Source organism: Amblyomma mixtum, chromosome 8, assembly GCF_055824585.1.
Source record: "Amblyomma mixtum isolate Tamu chromosome 8, ASM5582458v1, whole genome shotgun sequence".
NCBI lineage: Eukaryota > Metazoa > Arthropoda > Arachnida > Ixodida > Ixodidae > Amblyomma > Amblyomma mixtum.
This window is the reverse complement of record NC_143019.1, coordinates 143451-162671: the sequence shown is the minus strand read 5'-3', so window position 1 is coordinate 162671 and position 19221 is coordinate 143451. Positions and strand designations below refer to the sequence as shown.

The window sequence follows — 19221 nt, the reverse complement described above, 5'->3', positions numbered from 1 at the left end:
ATAATTTATCATAATTTATTGCACCGTTAAAAGATAATTACGTAATATGGAAGCATAATGAAAGAGCCTATATCTACGGTCTTTATTTCACAGCTATTAATGTTTTCTTGTGTAAGGGTTGGGGGGGGGGTGGATGTCATCATCGTAATAGATATCACAATCATCGTTCCAGTTACGTACAGTACAGGCCGAACGCCTTCTCCAGTTAAGCCTGTCGTGCGTCAGCTGCGAGCGGTCAGCTTATCCCCGCAAACTTTCCAACTTCGTCTTTCTGTCTGACTCTCTGAAGCCCCCTCCTACCTTTACCTCCTTTTGAAAATCTGTTTCCTCACCCTGAGATTATCTGTTCTTCGCCCTGCATGCCCTGGCCATCTCCATCTCCTCTTTTGTGATTTAAGCGAGAGTATCAGAATTTAGTGCCTGGAAATGGGGTATAGATGAAGAACAAATTATGAAAAGCAGACATTCCTATATAAGTCGACTGAAATATTAAACAAGGTTAAGGAACTGTTCGATTTTAGCGCTTCATTGGGTACTTTGAAAATAAAGCTTACCGCATTGCTTACTAGCCGATGTTGTTCCCTTTTCTTGATCACTGTCATTCGGTTCTTTGTTTGTTTGTTTGTTTGTTTGTTTGTATGTACGTATATCCGTTCACAAAACGAATGTGTACAGTGCAATTGTGCTATGTGAGCATTGTGGCTGTGTAATACAGGTGTAATATGTGTGTACTTATGTAAATTCTTTACGTTTGCCGTTTATATATGTATTTCCTTCTGATATCACAGCTGTCGAAACTGCTTACTGTAGGGGGCTGGGACCTTTCATCAGGTATTTGGCACCTTTAGTCCCAGTCTCCACTCGCGATGACAAGAAATAAAGTTCAAGAAATTGGCGCCGTCATTCATCGTTGTCCGCATAAAGGCTACCGCGAACGGTCACTTCCAGTTGCCTATAGCGCCTGAGAATTTCCTAACCTCGTCATGCCACTGGATTTTACTTGTGGGAACTTGACTGCGTTCCAGCCTGTGGGCCACTTTGCGTACTACCCGACCTGGTATCTGTATCAGGAGTACCGTCCGTGCTTACTTCTTCGTCGCTATTTTCAGTTAGAATAACATCCAAATGTCCTCGTTCTTTACTTTACACTGCTCTCGTTTTACCTCACCGCTACATGTGTCACCTCCCAGTGAATATTTCCGTGCTATAAGCTGGGAATGAAGCCAGCTTCGATTATTTTTAGTCTCGCGGCATCGTCGAACAAAGGCAAATGGCCTGGCTTAGCTTATGGTTAAGCCTAGGATGCGAAGCATACCGCCGGCGGAGGCTGCGCGTCCGCAAGCGAGCGCACGAGTTGAGCCCCATCTTTCACAGCTGTTGTGACGTCAGCGCCCCTAGCGGAAGGAGCGGGAGTTAGGCCGCCGGTGGAGGCTGCGCGTCCGCAAGCGAGCGCACGAGTTGAGCCCCAGCTTTCACAGCTGTTGTGACGTCATATCACGTGGTGCGCCGATGTAGGTCAAGTGGTAGCTGCGCGGCCGCGCGCGGCGCAGCAAGGAAGAGCTCGGTTGTGCGGCTAGTATGCTTCGCATAATAATTTCTTGTCGTTCGGGCTCAGGTCAACTACGAGAAACGTTGCACATGAAATAGTGTTGACAATGGGATGTGTTGTGCAACTTATCTGTTTTTTTCTTTTTAAGTGCGAGAACAGGTGATGAATGAATGAATGAATGAATGAATGAATGAATGAATGAATGAATGAATGAATGAATGTGACATTGGCAGGACGTCAGTATGACAAGAAAGGCGACAGTGAAAGAGCCTGAAATTAGATTAAAGGCATCAGCAAAATATCAACAGACTAACAAGTTTTTCCGCGGTACTGCACAATCATCTCCTTCACCGTGAATACAATCAGAGCCCATTTAGTGGTAACAATTTTAGGGCTTTCCTGCACGACGCCAAGCATCAAAACCCGGGACGCCGATGGTTGCCAAATTTTATGGTGAGCCGATTGTCACGCTATCTGTGGAATTGGACTGAACTGCTACGAGTGCGTCAAACAGCGAGAAAGAAAGCGATTGTTCCAGTTACTTCAAATCGCGCGAAAAGTTGCGTGGAAGATATCCAATTGCAAATATCGCTGACGTTACATCCACGTGAGGTTTTAAATTTACTAGAAAACGGCTTGTTATGATCAGTTTTGCGCCTTCTTCCCCTCCTGTTTTACACTGCCGGTTTCAGTTCAAGCTTTTGCCCCTGGGTGTTGACAAGACGGCCCTTCCACCTCTTCTCTCAGCTTAAATTCATTTGGGAGGCTCCGAAATTACGACTACGTTTTGTCAACGCGTCAGCCACGTGCGATCGAAGTCCATTGCATGTGCTTGTTCGTGTCCCTTTATTTATCAGTTTATTTATCTATTTCTGCAGTCAAAGCACCTTTCGGGCTGCTAAGGCGGAGCATTGGGTAAGGGGGCGCATGAACAGTAAAAGTGCAAAAATAAATACAGCCCAGGACAAAAAAACAACAACAAGATAACAAAACAGAAAAATACGGCGAGCGCACGTAAAAAGAATAAAAATATTGAAGAAAGAAAATTAATAATAGACTCCCCGCACAGAATCCAAACCCGAGAAAAAACAAATGGACGGCAAAGAACGGCAACATGACAGCGTAATCAAAGCGCGTGCAAATTTTCCGGCTCGTTTCGCCACGACGCCCGGTCAGCGACAGAAGTGATAGCACCGGTAAGATTATTCCACAGTGAAATGGCACGTGGGAGTGCAGACGAATCGAATGCCAGCGTCCCGCAAGAAATGCGCAGAAAGCTGAGGTTGTTACGCAACCGGGATGATATGCCTAAAGGAATTTCGGGGGAAGGGGGCATGGTCTCGTCCTATGTATGTATTTTTGGAAGAGACGAAGAGACATTGAATAGGCATAGGACGGTTCAATGTAGTTCTTCCTACTCAGTCGCGTATAGTTTTGTCGACATATGCACCCATTCTGTTCTTTACGTTCCGTGTAATGAACACCTAACACGCCAAAGCAGCAACGCCCTACACGAATGGAGGGAGTCGCGCGAAGCACCCAAGCCGTCCGCAGCCTATAGACCCTCCCCTTACCATAATGGCAGCCACAGCTCCAAGATTACCTGCAGGCATGCCGTGCTTCGGAGTGATAAGCATAGCCTCTGCCGGCGTCCGCACCGTGGCATGCAGTTAGCTAGGACGCTGTTAACTCTCGGAGAGTTGTTGAGCTGGGGAATCCCCATCCTAACATGAGGGGCCAATGACCGTGCACGATTCTCCAGGAGCGACCGGGCAAGTTCATAAGCTCGAAGCCTCCCCCCCCCCCCCCCCCCCCCCCCGGTCTTCCGCTCGGGGTCCTCAGAGAAGGCGGGCATTGCATGCGGCTCGTCTGGGCCACCGAGAAGAGAGCCCAGCCAGATAGGCAGTGAGACACCGCCTTAGTCGGAAGTCCAGAGGACTGGGCTTCCCCTTTCGGAAACTTTCGTCGAAAGCGCGTGTTCGTCGTCAGTTCTACTTTAAATTCGTATTGTTTTTGCAAAAACCTAACTGGATTACTGTGGAGATTTTTTTTTTATTTGAAGGTGGTGGTTTATTTGAAGATGGTGGTTTGAAGAGGACACTAGTGAGCCTTTGAAGTTTTGCTGTGTTGCCGGAATTTCGATCGCCTGCTGCGTTCTATAGAGATTTGTTGTTGAGGCCATTCGAACCCGCCGGCCCGGCTTAACGCGTCGACCCGCTTACTCACGTTTACGATTCGTAAAAACACTTGCTATGAAAGTATGAGCATGATACGCATTTTTTCGATTCACGATCACAGAAAAAAAAGCGCCATCGACGTATACTCGTGGAAATGGGTCAGTGGTATGGCAGAGAAAGCGAGGGAGCGCTTTAGCAGGAGGGGCTCTCTATTTGTAATGGCAAGAAAGTTCGAACAGGTACAGCACAAGCGCAGTGAAATTTATCTGCACCGACAGGACCACCGCTGTCGTGCAGTCTGCTTAAGTGTCTTTCCCGTCCCGCTTCCTTATCTACCGCTATCGATCGGACCCTTCCTGTCCCAACTGCCCCTGTATCTATGCGGACCTGGCCCATTGCCTCTTCTATTGCCCGGCTGCTCAGCAGTCGGGTTCCTACCCCCCACCTTCTTTGTCCATCACCACCTGGCTCGACTGGCTTGGCGCTGAATGGGAGGAAGAACATGCTCGGCCTGTAAATTATGGCCGAATAAAGGTCTTCTACTACTGCTACTGCTAAGAGTCTTTAAGTTCAGGTTACTGTTAGCAGCGGACCTCTTGGAAAGGTATGAGGTGCTCCTTCGCCTGATACCGCTAAACCTAGCTGGCTGTCTGTACTTGCTGTTGTTGCTGTTGGTGGTTTCAGTGCGTCAATAACGGCAGGCCCGCGTGGGCAGTGGGCAAGCATGCGTGGTGAATTGCGACAACATGGATGATGATGATGATGTCCTCAGGCTTAATGGCCTTGAAGAATGGAGAGGATGCACGGGCGCCTGTACTTCTTTCTTGCTCCTTTCTTTTACTTTGAAAGCAGTGCTATTGCATACGCTGTCTGTTGAAGTGAAGCCCAAGCTGGGAACATCCACCCTGCACCAACGCCCTCCAAAAACACCACCCGCTAGCCACCTCTTATTGCAACCGCTAGCGAGGGGCTGCCCATTCACCAACCACCACGCTCAGTCTACCATCCCACCCTACCTCTGCCAGCCTCACGCTCTTGAAACGCCATCCACCCAGCCACCCAATTCTACCCTCCAGAAGCGCTACCCACCATCAACCCACCTACTCCATCGTCCACAAGGCCTCCTCCCACTGGAAGCGCCTGCAGGAGCGGAAAGAAAAAAACTGAAGGGGACACTTAAGCTCTGCCCTAAGCGTATGACGCGATAGAGTAATGGCTTGGTTGGTTGGTTGGCCTCAAGTAGAATGGCACATACCCACTACGGTGGAGTGGCCAAGACACAGGCGGTGAACTGTTGGAATGATTAGCAGTTTTAGAGGAAAAGGAGTATTAATAGGGCATAGGCTGACAGATTGGACGACGCAACGAAAGGGGTCCTGTTAGCTGGGAGATCGAAGATGGGACGACGGCTTTGTGTGCAAATTTGAATGCTTCATATGGAATGGTTCAATTTTGTATTGACATAAAGAGAGACAGAAAAAAAATAATAAATGAACTGTTTGATAATCAGAAAAATGAAAACAAATAGAAAAATAAATAAAATTAATATTAGCATGGGAGTCGCTGTGTTTCTAGAAGAAATTTTTGAACTGCACAGCGCGCACTCCTGTTGCTTCGTCCAAGCGAAGTAGCGCCAAAGGAAAGAACCTCAGTGGACACAGGCAGACCCAGCTGGTGAAACGGAATTTCTAATAGGCACCTCCTCAAAGAAGAGAATCGCCGGCAGAACAGCAGGTAGTGATCCACTGTCTCAGGCTCGGCACAAAATGGGCACAGTGGAGAAACCGCCAGACCAGATCTGTGAAGGTAGAAATTTAGCAGAGGAACTCGGCATAGCAAACGCGTGAAAGAGACCTCCAGTCTGTGCGAACTCCAGTCTTTGCTACTCCAAGGGTGCAGAATAGGTGCTGATATTCGGGAGATGAAGTAAGCGCCGAGGCTGAAAATTCCTGAAATATTGTGTAACTGCGAAACCTCACTGCAGCTGTATATGCGCAGGTTGGCAGGACAGCAATTATTGGGCCACAGAGAGAGGCCCTTGCTAATGAATCAGCAACCTCATTTAACTGAATGCCCACGTGATCCGGTATCCAAAGCAACCTCACCGAATTTAGATGGAGCGGGATCAGCTGCTTAAAAGGGCTGCGAAACACTGCCTGGGGGAATACCGGCTATACTTCAGGTGGGTTCTTTATGTCACACAGATGCTGACTTAAAAAGAATTACAGGAATCGATGCACAGGAACGGGAGTTATTCAGTGAAGAAATTTCAAAATACAAGCAAACAAAACGCTGCCCTCAAATCGATTTTGGCGGGGCTTCCCACTCCTATTTCGCTCTCCCAATGACGGCACGTGGCGCAACCAATCAAAACAGCCAGCCAGAGCACGTCGCGGAAGTTTGTACTCCATGGTTGCCTGCTCTCTGTGAGACTGGCAGCGTTGTTTCCATGCCAGAGCGCCCCTGGTGGTGTATTTTTATTTTACTTGCCTTGCAGGGCTTTTATCTAAGACAAACAAATTGTCTTTGTTGATATAATATAAAACGCAGACAGGTGACAAAATGTTTCTCTATTTATTCACACAATTTGCAGTATATTTACTGTTTGTCCGGTCATCAAGCTCGCGCCAGGTGATGTCATATCCGCTGCTAAAAACCCGCCACTGTGTGGCGACACCATCAGAGCCATGAAGTTGTTTTTGGGGGGACATTAAAATATTAAAAAACGGAATATACGCGGTGTTACCGACGCTAATAGCACCATTATAACTCACTGTATGCAATCAACAGGCAAAACAGTTAACTAAGATTGTGTTTCTGGGCCCCTTTAAAGAGGCGTAATGCCCGAGACTCAGAGGGTGATGATAATGAAAAGCAAATAGATAAAGAGTCCGTCATAACCATGACTTGGGAAACGGCAGGATCTAATTTACGTAAGGCTAGAATTACAGCTAATAATTCGGCCAGATAAATTGGAGTGAAGTCCGGGAGACGGAGAGAAAAGGACCATCCCAATGCAGGTGAAAAAATGCCCTCACCTGCCTTTTCACGGTCCTGCGAGGCATCGGTAGCAATGAGAATATGAAAAGGAAAGGACCTTAGGTGGTCCTGTAACAAACCGTGAAGGAGAGGAAAGGGCTGGAGCTTGGCATACGATGGGAAAATGTTATCAAATGCAATCTTGACTGAAGGTGAGATGTTATAAAGTGGATGGATATCTGTGAACTTAATGTTTAAGGGATCGAGGAGAGACTGCACGAAACATATCTGCGGAGTATGCAAACGAGACCAGGTGGCATTGAAAAAGACTGCGGGTTGACTAAGAAATATTACATTGGATGTGTGGAGAGGAGAGTCGCACAAATTTAAAAAGGTTTGGACTGTTAAAAGGCGAAATCTGGCTAATAAAGATGGAATTCGCGCCTCAAGGTGCAGGACAACATTAGCTACATACTTTGGAAGTCCCAAACAGAGGCGCAACGCCTCACGCTCCAAGAGCACAAGCGGGCGAAGTTTATAGGCAGGAGCTCCTGAGAACAAAACACATCCGAACTCCAAAATTGGGCGGACATACATTTTATAAATCAGCAGAAGTGTGTGCCTTCTCATCCCTGACCTAGAGCTTAATGGCTTAATTCTCATATATGCAGAACGTCATTCTCTTCTTTGCATTATTAGATCCCTGGGAGTCCTCATACCCCGCCTAGCGCAGTGGTGCAGCAGTTAAGCGATGCGCCACTGCCCCGCGATGGCAGGTGCTCTCAGCGGTGGGCCTCCTCCGGTCCAGGTTGCTATTCCCGAGCGGCCTATCATTAATTTATCGGCCACCCGCCACCGTGGGTCACTATCCGGTGAGCAGGTTCTGATAACGCCGCAAGGTCACTCGACCTAGGTGGTCACCTGCCACCTAAGTTGTTTCCCTGGGGATATTTCGTGGATTTTCAGCTCGCGACCAACAACGGCGAAATTGAATTCAAGGACCCAGTAGGAAAGCCACTCTTTACCCCCCTGAAAAATTTGGTCGCGTGTCTGGAGCCTCGGCGTAGAGTAAAAACATTCACTCAAGCAAACATCGAGAGTAAATCCAACCTCTTTCACAGAACTGTCGCATCAAATGTCTGCTTGTCCCGTTATCTTTTTATCCCTTTATCCTTTTACCCAATGCTGCAATATAGAATCCACCTGGAGTAAGACAGTTGCCGCCTTTTTCTCCATAACCTCAGAGCACCCATATTAACGCGATAGAGTTAAAGGCCCCTTTACGGAGAAAATCCGGTGTCGGGGTTGTGAGCGGTAAATAGGGTAGTGTAGGAGGTATAGGCAGCCAACCCTGGAGAAGCAACCTAGGTCACGTGACCTTGTTGGAGTCATCACAACCTACCGACCGGATTGTGAGGAAATTGAGCACCCTGGCTGGTGGCAGTTAAATTAATGGTCGATCGCGAAAGGTTGCTTGGCAAGAGCACCAAATGAAACGGGTGTTTCTGAAGGTGCTCTACAACGTTGCTATTCCCACTTGCTGTCTGAAGTCAATATTTACGCGTTTCGAAAAATTATCTTAATTGCTAAACAATTAATAGCAATACAAAAAATTGCCTAGATGCTCAAGCCGGCTGGTAGCTGTATGCAAGTGGTTTCCCTGGCCTACCTCAAATATCTTTTTTTTTTTTTAAACCGTGGCTAAAGTTAGCCTGGACACCCTGTATAAGCACGCGACCGCAACGGACATTTCGTCTCACAGCCGCAGTTCTCAGCCGCGCCTCCGGAAGCCTGCCCGTACACAGGGGTCTGCGCTGAAAGGGAAAGGATCTCTGCCGTCGCCGACGTACTATATCACGCCCCAGCTACTGCCGCTGTGTGCTCCGCAATTAGCGGCTTCCTGTGGGTGGAAACGGCAGTCGCGCTTCCACGTCTTCCAGCGACGCGGATTCCACAAATGTGACCCAGGAGGCGTGCACGGCTTCGCTGAAGTGAATGTAATGGCCGATGTCACGGACGCGGATGCGAATTTTCATTTCTCGTTTGACCTCTCTTGTACTGCTCTGTTAACATTGGGCTCAGGTTACGCGTTACTTTCCTTACTTGAGTGCGTACAGTCGGGGACAAAATACTCTGGGCCAAGTGTACCTCAAACGAAGCCGATAGCTCTACCACGTCCAGCGATTTCGGACAAAAATTGTTACAGTGGAAAAACTGTAAGATACTTCTGCGGCAATAGTAAAGGTAATGGTCCATTCTTCTGATATGTTTCACAATATTTACATTAAAGTGTTTCCATCGATCGCATCGAACAGTTAAGGCTGCCGTAAAAAAACAACTGGGAACGCTTATGACGATAGCAAAAACTCGAAAAAAAAATTCAAGGCTGCCGTCGGGTGGTCTGCGGATATATTGATTGTTATAGTGAAATCTAACATTATATAAAAAAATGCATTCATAAAAGGTCTCCCGCCCAAGAATGTTTTTATCCAGAATTGTTGGGTAAAAGGCGACGGCCGGAGACCACACTTGTGGAGATAAAATAAGAAAATTTCGACTTTCACCTCTACAAGTGTGGTCTCCAGTCACCGGCTAATAGTAGAGCTACCTACTCCCATTGAGGAAAACGTGGTCCAGAGACTTTTGTCCCCGACTGTACATACCCAGCTCTCTTGGACATCACCAACTAACGCCATCTGTCGACAGCCAGTGGCGAACACCGTGTAAATGAATGGCAATATTTTCATTTCCCTGATGATCTGCTTATATTGGGAGAAATGCTTGGGAAATGAGCCTTTTTATAACGAAAAACGCCTTCGGCCATGGCGCTATTTGGCCAAAGCTTCCCTTATAGAGCCATAAAAATTCATCTTCTTCATCATTTTCATTTGTAATTGCGAGAAAACTAAAGACTGCGGCAAGATGCTGCGCTAAGATGTTGATACTGCTGGTCCAAGTTTCCTACGCACCCCACAATCTAACTTATAAGGAGAAAACTTACTCACTTATTATAAAATGCTTCCCGCGTTGAAAGCCACAGGGAAATAATGAGGTGCACCAAATATTCAGTTTTCGCCGTAATTTGCGATGTTCAGCGCCATGCGGCTCGTGGTTGCGTCCGCGGAAACTAAAAGACTTTGTCCAGATTTTCTGGGATTGAGCTGACATCTTTTACGGGAGAATGCGCGAATTTCTTGAGTCACGCAGCATCTATTTCTCACAAGCCTGGTTTATTTGTTCATTTTAAGGGATATACTGCTGGCCATTTCTATCGCTTGCGAAGTAGTGCGGCAGTATGACATCAATATTTACGGAAAGAGGAAAAAAAATTGGGGAAAACTTAGGCTCCGCCATAAGCCTATGACGCGATAGCGTATAGGGTTGATTCCCATACGCACAGAATTAGTCATCGTATACTTCCCGTTCATAGATCCCTGGGAGCCCTCGTACCACTTCTGGCGCAGTTGTGCAAAAGTTAAGCGATTAGCCAGTGCCCAGCGGCGGCAGGTGCTCACAGCGGTAGGCCTTGTGCGGCCGGGTTGCCCTTCCGAGCGATCAATCGCTAATTGCGCAATAATCACTTCAACTTAAACACAAGCCTCTATTTGCAACAGCGTTCGTGTCGCCCTGTAAGAAGCTTCAACAGTTACCAGGTTATACCCATGATGGCCCGTATTAGCTGTTTTAAATACTCCTTTTTCCCCAGAACAATAAATAACAGAACGGAATTCCCTGCCTCAGGCCTTTCTGCAAATAGACAATCTCCCCAAATTTGAAAATTGCTTGTACCGTCACTTACCTGAATAGACATCCTTGTAATTTTGTTTTTCTTTTCATACGTTTTGTTTCCCTACTGCTATTTTATGGTTGTAAGCCAAAGTATTTACCCACTAGCGTTTGTACTTTAGGCCTGTATCCGCAGTGCAGGACAGCTGTGTTGCGACGATTGTCGTTTTCAATTTGACTTTTGAATTGTGCACTGTTCATACTTGTGGCTGTGTGACTTAAGTTACATATGTATCTGTTTCCACCCTGTAACGGTCTACGGCTGACAGTATCAATAAATAAATAAATAATTCAACTGCCACCTGCCACGGAGGGCAGTATGATGAACATCCGGTGTCCAGGTTGTGATTATGTTGGAAGGTCACGTGACCTAGGTGGCCCTCCTGCCAGAGCCATGCTCGTGACTTTACGCTGACAACGCCGACGCCGTCACCGGACTTTCTGAACAACGGGGCCTCCAACGCTACCGCGTAAAAATAAAGATCCTACCACTAGGAATAGGGAAAATGTGCTGTGGCTCTGCGCCAGCAGTAAGCTTCATGAACAATGAGGGTTAATAATTCGGCTCCTGCGGTGAGAAGACTGCATTCCCTTGAGAAAAGCGGTGCATTTGCTAAAATTGGAGTTAAAAAGAGTGCTGAAGAATGTAGCAAGTTCTGGCACTGTAAGTTTAGCAAGTGGCAAGTTCTGCCACAGTCATCAGATTAGATTAAACGTCACTCAAGAACTGAAGAATAACGTTTAATTTAACCTGATATGACATTTAAAATCGACGTGTGACGATTAGTTTGTCGGCGACTCTCCGACTTCCAGCACCCCTAAAGAAGGAAATTTTTGTGGTCGATATTTATGCAGTGTTGGAATTTTTTGGGCACCCCTATCTCGGGACACCGCGAAGAAAGGGAAAGAGAGAAAGAGGCGCCTTAGTGAATGGCCTAGGAATTATTTCCATCGCCTAGGCACCTTTAAGAGTAAGTGTGACTTTAGGGGTAGTAATAGGAAAATATGATGCAGCAGTAGTATAAACAAGAAACTCGACCCAAATATTGCAGAGAAGGACTAGGTACAAAATAGCTCGAAATCTGTCCCCATAATTTACAATCTACTTTATATTTATTTTTAAATATCACAAGTTTCTCCCCATTTCTTTTAATAAGTAGCTCATAGCACAGTGCTGAATTTAGCACTACTGATAAGTGCAAACTAGAATTCTAAGCCCACACGTTTTGTAAAAATACTAGAAAATTTTCCCTTAAAGCTTATAATTCATGTTCTGATTCTTTAAACTTAAGCTTCTTATTAACTTATTCTTGTGCGTATTATTTGTGAGAAGTTTCGTTATCGTACCTTTGATTACGCCTTCACTACAAATACTTTATTATTACTACTACTGAAGTATCCCCCTGCCTTAACATGCTCTGACATCGCACGGCACAGAGGGTCCTTTTTCTCTTCGACTTCATCGAAAAGCGGCTTCCGTGGCCTGGATTTGAGCTTACGACCTTGTGATCATTAGCCCGACACAGTAACCACTGCCACAGCACCCCGCCGCGGTGGCTCAGTGGTTACGGCGCTCGGCTGCTTACCCGAAAGACGTGGGTGCGATCGTGGCCGCGGCGGCCGAATTTCGATGGAGGCGAGATTCTAGAGGCCCGTGTACTGTGCGATGTCAATGCACGCCAAAGAACCCCAGGTGGTCGAAATTTCCAGAGCCCTTCACTACGTCGTACCTCATAGCCTGAGTCGCTTTGGGACGTTGAACCCCCATGAACCAAACCATAAACTAAGCCACAGCGGTAGATTTGCCGCGTAGAGATCTCAAGAACAACTTGAAATGTATAAAGTATGCGTGCAGCAGCCATTGGCACATTCTCTTCTCTGTTTTTCTCTTTCTAAGCATGTCAATGGAAAACCAGAAGATATGCATCAACAACCTAAAATTCTAAGCTTGGCTGTACAGATAGGCTTTCCCAAAACTGGACGACGGACATGATGCACGTCACATATAGATGCTGTGCGTGCTAACGTTAAAAAGCGACTCAGGCTACGAGCGACGCCGTAGTGAAGGGCTCCGGAAATTTCGACCACCTCGGGTTCTTAAATTTGACGTGCACTGACATCGCAGAGTAGGCGGACATTTGGCATTTCGCCACCATCGAAATACGACCGCCACGGGCGGGACCGAAACCGCGCCTTTCGGATCAGCAACCCAGCACCATAACCACTAAGCCACCGCGGCGGCTGTGCGTGCGTTTGTGCGTGTGTGTGTGAGTGTGCGCGTGCGTGCGTGTGTGTGTGTTTCTGTTTGTGTCCGCGCGCGTGAGTTTGTGCGTGTGTGTGCGTTTGTGCGTGTCGCGCGTGTGTGCGAGTGTGTATGTTTCTTTTGTGTGCGTGTGTGCGCGCGTGTGTCTGTGTGCGTGTGTGTGTGTGCGTGAGTGTGCGTGTGCGTGTGCGTGCGTGCGTGTGTGTGTGTGTGTGTGTGTGTGTGTGTGTGTGTGTGTGTGTGTGTGTGTGTGTGTGTGTGTGTGTGTGTGTGCGTGCGCGCGCGCGCTTGGGCTCAGCTTGAGCAGTCAAACGCCCCAGCTACTGAGCCACCATAACGGCACAGGCTTTAGCCAAGACGTACACGCAGCTCTAAATGGGAACACTAGAGCAGCCACCACCCACAGTTATTTCTATTTTCTGGCTGCGACAGTGTGAGGTCATACACTGCCCGTGTAATTAAGTCGAGGCATCGGCAGCCCGAAATTCAAGTTGGCGGACCTTGAGTCGTCTGGAGGTTCCTGTCGATTTGACATCGTCGATACACGAGCCGGGCTTGATAAGACCGGCCGTTCAAGTTTGCTCGATGCCCCTGTATTCTGGCTGCATGTACTCACGCAACGTCGCGACCTACTTCCGCACCAAGAAAGAAGTACATCGAGATTATGCAGCTCTAGAGCTGGCGGTACGACATGACCTAAGCCGAGGTGGAAACTCGTCGTTAGATGACACCTAACGCCCAGCGAAATCGTCTTGCCATTTTTTTCTCATTCTCGAAGGACAAACGCAGAAGTGGATAAGAAAAACGACCTACAACTCATAGAGAATCGAGGGCTCGCGTAGACGTCATCGTAGCGATCGTGATAGGGTAATAAAGGAGATAGCACAATCACCGCTGTATTGTAATTCTTTGTGACGCAATGGTCACCTATAGTATATTTATCTGTGTCCCGGTCGAAGAGTGTGAAATAATTAATTGCTTATTTTTTTTACTTCGGGATAAAAGAAATGTGGCGAGTGAGACAGAAATAAAAAAAATTCTAATCGACAGTTTCGCATTAGAGACCATTATAATCAAATGTGGTGGTTTTTAGAAGGTAATCTTAATAAGCACAGTGCCATTAACGATTTTAGAGTTAAAACGTTTCTTTCGCGCAGCGTGATATACTTTGTGTTTCAAAGAAGGCTTTCAAAAATTTTCAAAAATAGGCTTTTGAGGCATAGTGTAACCAGTGTTTGCGGACCCCAGAAAACCGGTGAGTAGTCTTAAGTAGTAAGCTGGTTAACTAATTTTTAATAATTAACTTTTTGACTAGTACAGTAGGCGCCTAGTTGCAATTACAAATTTTGTAGCCGGCCGTTAGTGATAGCCATATTAGTTTTTGCAATTTCGAAAACGCGATTATCCTCGCCGCTGTGACTACAAAATTTGGCTACATCGTGCCAAAATAGATGCGCTTTCGAAAAGCATGCAGGCAAAGCAACCTTTCCAGTTTACGTAACTAGTCAAAAAGGCCAAATTTTGTCGAGCCACAGCGGCGAGGATAAAAGCGTTTTCGAAATTCTAAACACTGATATGGCTATTACTAACCACCGACTGCAAATCTCTAATCGCAACTAGGTGCCTAACTGCACCAGTTAAAAAGTTCATTATTAAAAATTATGGTTTATAGGGGTTTAACGTCTCAAAGCGACTCAGGCGATGAGGAACGCCGTAGTGAAGGGCTCCGGAAATTTCGACCACCTGGGGTTCTTTAACGTGCACAGACATCGCACAGTACACGGGCCTCTAGAATTTCGCCTCCATCGAAATTCGACCGCCGCGGCCGGGATCGAACCCGCGTCTTTCGGGTCAGCAGCCCAGAGCCATAACCACTGAGTCACCGCGGCGAAATTAGTTAGCCACCTTACTACTAAAGCCGTTTCAGCGGTTTTCTGAAACGTCGCAAAGGCCATATTTTTACCCCAAAATGCCTATGTTTGAAAATTTTTGAAAGCCTGCCCTGAAACACCTGGTATAATTACACATGCGCTATCTCCCTATGTTATTAGCCTTATTGCAAGAACGTTGTGACCGAGTTAACAGCCGTTGCAATTCATATCGCCTTGATGACCAACTCGCTGGACTATATGGTGATTGCAGCTGTGAATGCGTCAACATCGAAGAGGAGTGGGATTACCATCTAAAACGACAAATAACGACTAATAGAGAGGAGGCCACTTTGCACGAGTGAAACCTGCTTCCTCATCTTTTCACCATTTTTTTTTTTTAGAGTTTCACAACCTGTGCACAAGGAACAGTTATTGGCCGGATGCTGTGCGGCCTTTCAGACCCAACAACGATTCTTCTCTAAAACACTCAGGCTGCAGTTTCAAACATTACGCTCCTAAACAAGCTGTTTGCGCCGTGCCTTAAAAAAAAACATACAAAAATCTCGTCGCGTTAAGGGGAATCTATTGAGGTCGCGCAAGTTCGCCAGTTGAGATTGTGATCGCAGATTAGCAACAGCCAGCCTACGTTTCTTCAATCCCGTTCATGAAATGGAAGCCCAAGCTAAAACAAACCTCAGCGTTATGCCCTTTTGTTTTAATTTGAAAGTGGGAGGTTCCATTCGCGTACAAAGTGCCATTTCTCACATTAATGTAACACGGCGGCGCCTAAACTACCTACCGGCCGCTGAAGAGCGTCTGCTCCGCTAAAACAAGAAAGCAGCGGGCGGGCGGTTGGAGATAAAGTAAAACAAGCTCCCATCCTCCAATTCAAAAGCCAGGAGGGTGCGAAGGAATGGGACGAAAGCACAAAGAAAAGTAGAACCCAAGGCAGAAATGCAGCTGGCTTTCGCTTAGGGCAGCAGCCCGCCCAAACTCGTAACTCTCCTCCGAACCGGAACCGCACGAACGGGACAAAATAAACAGCAGACGGCGCGCGAACGATCTTCCAACTCCAATTTAGAAACCAGAACTGAACGATAGTAGCAAACGAAAAATACGAAACCCACCGGGGGTGGGGGGGGAGGGGGGGGGGGTCCATAAAAACCAGACCCGTGAAATGGGGATTCCCTTTGTGCGCGAAGCAGCCGCACCACTTATGCGTAATGCAGAAGAAAAACAAGAAATGCATTCGTCTGCGAAGAGCCGCGGAAGCAGACGACGTTGCAGACGAGCAGCCATGATTTTTTTTTTCCTCTATGCGAGCAGCAGACGACAGCGCGATGATGGCGATGGAAATACGGCCTTCCAGAACGCGCCGCGCTTCTTCTTCTGTGGTCTTAGTAGTCGACCGATGTTTACTTACTTGTTGTTTTTGTTTATTTCCATTCGCCGCGTCACTATGGCGGACCCGTAGACCTGGTCCCTCCATCTTTCGTTTTCTTTCCTGCGCGAGTAGATTTGCTGAGGAGTCATTATATTTGAATGAGAGCGGGGGTTGTGTGAAAGGCGGCGGAGCCGGTGTAAATGTCACGGTGCGTTTAGCGGTCATAATTCATTGTTTCGTGACATAAAAGGACCAGATTGGTCTATTTACTGCCTCACTCCGAGACTTAAGCCAAGAATTCTTGTCTTTTTATGGCAGGGAACAAAAGCGGTGTTCCAATAGACGCAATCTTGGCGGAGGCATTCTTTGGGGGGGGGGGGGGGGGGGGGGGGTCGGTATTTCTAACGGCTCAGCAGCAGACGACACGAAAACATAATCGCACAACAGATACAGCCTTTCTTCGCTTTCTTTGAAAGCTTTCTTCGTATTTGTGACCTTGGTAGCGCAGCTCTCTATTGAGAAGTTTACCACGAGATGATGCAAGCGATATTGGGGTGCTTGCAGTGACAGCGACGTTTCTGAATGCGGTGGCTGTTAGAACGGAGAAATTACATTTCTTCCTTGCACATCAACGCGTTAAACTCGTCATCACCAGAGGACAAAGGTTAATGAAGCAGTTATTCTTAGCTAAAGAACGAATTTGTAACTCACTCTTTAAACTTCAAGGCCTTAACTGAGCAAATTGGTGCGTCCGATCTGAAAAGGTGAATTGAACTTGCTATGCGTGAGGTTATAAAGTGTCATCTTGCTGCCTTCTTCGTATTTTCTTAAAGGTGCACTGAAGAGGATTCTGAACTTGTCTTTTTGCCGCGGGAACTCGATCTACACGTTCCTAGCATTCTTAGAAACAGTGACTTATTGCCCTGTGTGGCCGATTTCCCCAATTAAATCGAATTAACGTCTGGCTCCCGCCCTTTTTTTTTAATTCTGCCTCGTACGATGGGCGGAGTCGACCAACGCGTGAAGTTCCTTTCAGCCAGCTCCGTGGAGGCTTTGCTTTCACTTTATTTTGTTTTTAGGTTTCCATGAATAAATAGTTTCATTCGCAGATAATATAGCCGCAAAATAAGCCAGCAGAAATAAAAATACGCGCGGACTATTTGCTACTACGGACTACTACGTATTACTCCGCCGATGGCAGAGCGGGAAGCCGCCACGGGACTGGGTGAAAGGCACTCCACGCGTTGGTCGACTCCGCCCACCGTACGAGACAGAATTTAAAAAAAAAGGGCGGGAGCCGGACGTTAATTCGATTTAATTAGGGAAATTGGCCACACAGGGCAATAAGTCGCAGTTTCTAAGAATGCTAGGAACGTGTAGATCGAGTTCCCGCGGCAAAAAGACAAGTTCAGATTCCTCTTCAGTGCACCTTTAAAGACAAGAATTCAGCTCAACAAATTGTTATTGTCAGTCTTTTTCGCTGCTAAACAACAAGTAAAAATCCCGCCGTTAGCACGTCATGCTTTCAGAGATGACGCCATTAAATATGCACTCTTCATGTTTGTGTCCATTCAGCGTTGTAGGAGGATCGGCGCTTTAACAGTTGGCAAGCAAAAAGGACAAGAACGACGTCGACATTTTGCTTAAAAATTTTGAGGAATTCTACAAACCATCGACGAATCTGACACTTCATGAGTTCTGCTTCGGATCAAGAAACCAAAAACAAAGGGAACCTCTTAACGACTGGCTGACAGACCTAGAGCTCCTAGCAAAAAACTGCAAGTTCGGAGATTAGATTGGGCAGACCGCTTGCATCGTATCCGGGTCATCCTGGGAGTGAAAGACAAAGGGTTACAGCAAAAGCTGATTGCCGAAAAGCCATCGTATGAGAAGGCAGTCACAGTATGCCGAGCCCACGAACAAGGAAAGGAGCAGTTTAATGAAATCAGTGAAGGCACGGAAACAGCAGGCGACGCAGTAGTGCATGCAGTCGGGCCGCGAAAATGGCCTTGTAGTCGTGGTTATTAAGGCGAAAGCCTTTAATGGCTCATACTGTCGTCCGTTAACGAAGCGCGTAACACTCGTTTAACTAGGGAACTAAAAAAGATAGAAGAAAACCAATTGCTGCTTCAAATAGAGGAGGAAAAAATGAACCCGTAAGCCAAGCTCGATGTCTGTAGCGTAATTAATTAATTAATTAATTACAGGCAAAAATGTCAAAATTGCGTCGAAATAGCGCGGACGGCGCTACAGCCACGGGAATGGTGTGACGTGACATCCACCGGAAGGCGTCACGGCATAGTGAAAATTATCACAGAATGGTCTGAAAAACATCGGATTTGTGTCAAATTAGATGGAAAAATGTGTAATTAAGTGTAATTAACACTTAAGATCCCCGAGAGATGTATAATTTGGGTATAGATATAGCCACGGGAACGGTGTGACGTCACCTCTACCGGAAGTCGTCACGGCATAGTATCCTCGGCTTTCGCCTCTCAATACTTTAGTTGCCAAAGTGTCTACGCAATTTTTTTCACCGTGGCGTAATGTGCCCGGCTCAAGGGAAGGTGTGCAGAAGTGCGGTGGGCGTAATCACTTCGCCCAAGCAGGCAAAGCACTGGCGCCCCGTCATAACAGAGGTTCTAAAAAGGAACTGCGCGCACTGCAAGGCAAAGAGGACGGCGATTTCATTTTGCAAACTTCGGCCGTCGGGTCCCTAGTCTCAGACCATTGGAGCGCGACAGTTTACGTTGAAGGACGCCCATACACATGCAAGCTGGACAAAGGAGTTAACTGCTGCGTAATTTCGAGCAAGGATGTCGACAAACTGCCGAACAAACCGCACCAAGAATGTCGCGTAACGTTAACGGCGTTCTTCGGCCACCAAACTGTGGCCAAAGCAAAAATTAGGCTGCATTTGTGCGGTAACAACAAAGCGCACGAAGCGACGTTTTTCGTGGTCGACCAAAACGTGCCCGTGACTCTCAGTGGATCAGTAGCTGAACGCCTGGGTTTTATTTGTCGCGTGCAAAATGTGCACGCAGACCCTTTGCACCCAGCAGCGCAATCGTTTGAAGATGTTTTCAGTGGACTGGGGCAGCTAAAGCGCTTGCGGTTGTTTGGGCGTTAGAAAAGTTTCGAGTGTACCTAATCGGGATGAACTTCAAGGTGGTCACTGACTGCAACGCAGTACGGGCAACGATGAGCAAAAG

The 19221-nt window shown here is 47.0% G+C and overlaps 1 protein-coding gene across 5 annotated transcripts in view; it reads right to left on the bottom strand.

Moving 5' to 3' along the window:
* Ppn (proteoglycan-like sulfated glycoprotein papilin) overlaps window positions 1-19221 on the bottom strand; it is a 210705-nt gene that overhangs the window by 118235 nt on the left and 73249 nt on the right. The window lies entirely within an intron of this gene.